The following is a 3772-nucleotide window of genomic DNA, read 5'->3' as shown; positions in this document are numbered from 1 at the left end:
TTTGAACTTTGTTTTCGGCACCGTAAATTATTCATAATTTATTGAAAGTTTGTGGGATATTCTAAATGACTAGAATATACACTATTATAATAAAAAAATGTAATTTATAACCATCCACATGCTGAAACCAACTTTTATCAACACTGTATACGTTCCCCAACTTATATATATATATAAAGCAATATATTAAAACAAAAAGTTGGGACAGTTTTGTAACTAAACAGTATAACTATTCAAGTCACTAAACCGACTTTTCATGATTATGAATAAGCCTTCTTTTGGCATAGTGATTAGAGAATCAATACACAATTTTTTGTAGCTACTTCTTTCTTCTGAAATTGCTTTTTCATTTGGGAGAGGGTTCTTGATTATTTATATGAACCCTTTCATCATATATTCAGTCTCCATTCTGCAATCTGATTTTGAAGTCAAGGTTAAAATAAAACAGCTTATGCTACATCACTGTCACTAAATATGGGGGAAGAGAAGTACTATTTGGCTGTGATACTAGCACAAGCAATATATGCTGGCATGGTTTTGCTTACCAAAGCCACCTTTAATGGTGGTATGATCTGCTACATCTTCACTTTCTATCGTCAACTAGTTGGAACTGTCGTCTTAGTCCCTCTTGCTATGGTTTTCGAAAGGTGGTCCCTTTCTTTCTTTCATTATGTTATTTTAATTAAGTACTCTTTTACGATGAGTTAAGTAATTTATATATATATATATAACATGTTGTGACAGTCTTTTTTTATTGCATTGTAGAAGAAATGGAACACCACTTTCTGTTGTTACCTTCGGCAAGACTTTCATGCTTGCCTTCTTGGGGTATGTATGTATTATGTATATATCAATATGTTAAAATGTTCCATAAAATTTATAAACTTTCCTCATAAGTTTATTGATATTGCCAAGATGTTTTGTAACTGTTTCATCGCAGGGTGACTCTTCCCCTTAATGCTTCTAATGTTGCACTTGCCTACACAACAGCAACATTTGGGGCTGCTATATTGAACTGCCTCCCTGTTGCAACTTTTTTCTTGGCTCTTCTTCTACGATGCTTTTATCAATTTAATCATGTGCATTTGTTTAATTTTTTTATTTGTTCTAGATCTTCACATCAGGGTAATAGATTTTTGTATAAAGAAGCATTTAATCCTTAGAATTGGTCTCTGAACAAAGATACAAAAGGTTGTTTTTTAGTCTTGAAACTTAAAAATTGAAACAGGTCGAAATTTCCTACATTGTTCTTTTAACACTTTACCTTTCAAGTGGAGGAAAAATAGTAGCATTTTTTGTTTTTTTTTTTCATTTTTGTTTTCTATCGGCCATTCTGTTATAGCTTTACACAGATGTTGAAAAGGACTATCCATAAATCTTGATTGGTGAACTTAAGAAAAAACATGAGATTACTTTAGGAAAATACCATAGAATGTATCCTGTTTATTAGATGAAAGGATTAAAAACATACTGAGCTCAAATAGGAAATACAGATAATTTCACCGATATTGGAAACTTGGAATGTTTTAAGTTTTACCCTTTTGTGCCTAAATATGTATGAAATCAAATCAATCACATTGCATGTTCACAAACAGGATGGAGAAATTAAACATAAGGACAACAGCAGGGATAGTGAAGGTTGCAGGACTAGGGGCGTGCATGGCTGGTATTGTGATTCTTACCTTTTACAAAGGTCCTCATTTGAATCCCTTTTTCCACCATCACCCCTTTGAGTATCATCACCCACAAGAACACCAATCTCATCTCTCTTCTATCAAAAGATGGGTAATTGGTTGTTTTCTCTCTCTATTTGGAACCTTTGCTTGGTCTTTGTCCCTTGTTCTTCAGGTAATAAGAGTTCATGTCAGAAATTACATTGTTTCATTTTGTTGATATATATTAGCTTGGACTCTCTAAAGTTGATCTTTCCCCTAAACATAGTTTAACTAACACTTCAAATCTTGGCAAGAATATTTCACTATAAATTTTGATAGAAACCAACAAGTAATCATGACATTGATAAAAATATGATATAGATGAAATTTTGAGGACCAAGTACTAAGTTTGAGACCACATATAGAAACTTTATTAAAGAGATTGTGTTTCAATTACAAATTCATCATTCTAACCTTTTATATGATGTGTTGGCTTTTAATAATAATAGGCACGAATCTTGAAAATTTATCCAGAAAGGCTAAGGTTCACAACCCTACTATTCCTTTCAAGTACTGGTCAGTGTTTTGTATTTGCTATTGCTTTGGAGAGAGATGCTAGAATGGAAGCTTGGTTGGAACATTAAATTACTCACAATAGTTTACACAGTAAGCAAACAAGATACCCTTCATTACTTCTTTCATTCATATAATTTCAGTCTGTTAAGTGGAGAGGAGACAGCAAAAGGTAACCTTTATCTTTTATTATTATTTTTTTATGTATAACAAAATTGTTTTTATAATAAAAGAAATAAAAAAATAAAAAAAACCAAATACTCATGGAAGAAACAAAAGTCGGTATGGAATTTTGTAACTTTAATTCACTTTCTTTTATTCGCTTTACATATTGAAAATATAGATAGATTTGGGAAGTTGTGTCCTAGTGAAATTTCCATACTCTTCTATGTTCCGTTGATTCTAAATTAGTAAAATGTTCTCTTTTGAATAAAGATATTGTTATGGTGAAGAAATGGAGACTGAAAAGCCCTTCTCTACCCATTATTTGGGCATTATAAAGTTTTTTATGACACTTGAATTTTTATAAAGAATTTTCAGTTTACACTATATGCATAGTTGATTTAAGTTATTTTCTTTACAGGCAATTTTAATTACTTCTCTTTGATATAACATTCAAGCATGAGTGATTCAGATGAAGGGACCAGTTTTCCTAGCCATGTCACAACCATTGACTCTAATCATTACTATGATCGGTTCAATGTTTCTCTTAGGCGAGGTCATTAACCTTGGCAGGTGAATAATTAAGATTTTCTTAAATTCAACCCTTTCAACATTGTCAATTACAGTTCAAACTCAGTACCAATACGCACACATATAGTTCAATGCTGAGAATATATATTCAAGGCATTAAAGTTTTTGCAAGATATATACTGTAAATTAAGTCAATATTGAGTGATGGACCCCCGGTTTTTTCTTTTTCTATTCTGTTGAAGAGTCTTGCAATATTAGTTCTACTTAACACAACTTCTAACAAATTTTATTACTTGGTATTATATGTTGCTAGTGTTTTAGGTGGGATTTTGTTGGTTGTAAGCCTTTATGCTGTTATGTGGGGGAAAAGCAAGGAACAAACTCTTAAAAACCAGGGCAATTTGGCTAATAAAGCTGAAAAAGATATCACAGAGCTAGAAGAGGCATAGGTGAAAAAGAATTATTGTGAGAATAACATACATGTTTAAATCTATTCCTTTTGAAGATATGTAACCTTCTTATTATTTCCATCTTATGACAATTTAGTTTGTATAGACTTAGTTTTCGTCATTTAGAATATAATCCAACTTCAGTTGTGTGCACAATGTGTTTAAGAAAATCCATTAGCTCTTTTGTTTCTAGAATAAGATCTTCCAAGTTTCAATTCATCAATAATATTTAATATAATGAAAGTAATAAACTAATTCCAACATCCATTCTTATCAATAATAAATGAGTAATTTGCAGCGAAAATAACTCAATTTTATACATAAAATTGCAATTTAATACCCAACTTTTATTTAGTGGAAAAAATACATTTGGTGAAGGTTTCTTGGCAGCAGGAGACACCT

General features: G+C 31.3%; 1 pseudogene; it reads left to right on the top strand.

Annotated features, from left to right (window-relative positions):
- The first annotated feature begins 474 nt into the window (after positions 1 to 474).
- LOC133828663 (WAT1-related protein At5g64700-like) lies at positions 475 to 3370 on the top strand (annotated as a pseudogene).
- The last annotated feature ends 402 nt before the right edge of the window (positions 3371 to 3772 follow it).

Source organism: Humulus lupulus, chromosome 1 (genome assembly GCF_963169125.1).
Source record: "Humulus lupulus chromosome 1, drHumLupu1.1, whole genome shotgun sequence".
Classification (NCBI taxonomy): Eukaryota; Viridiplantae; Streptophyta; class Magnoliopsida; order Rosales; family Cannabaceae; genus Humulus; species Humulus lupulus.
Note: the sequence above shows the minus strand (reverse complement) of the source record. Positions and strands in the feature narration are given on the sequence as shown.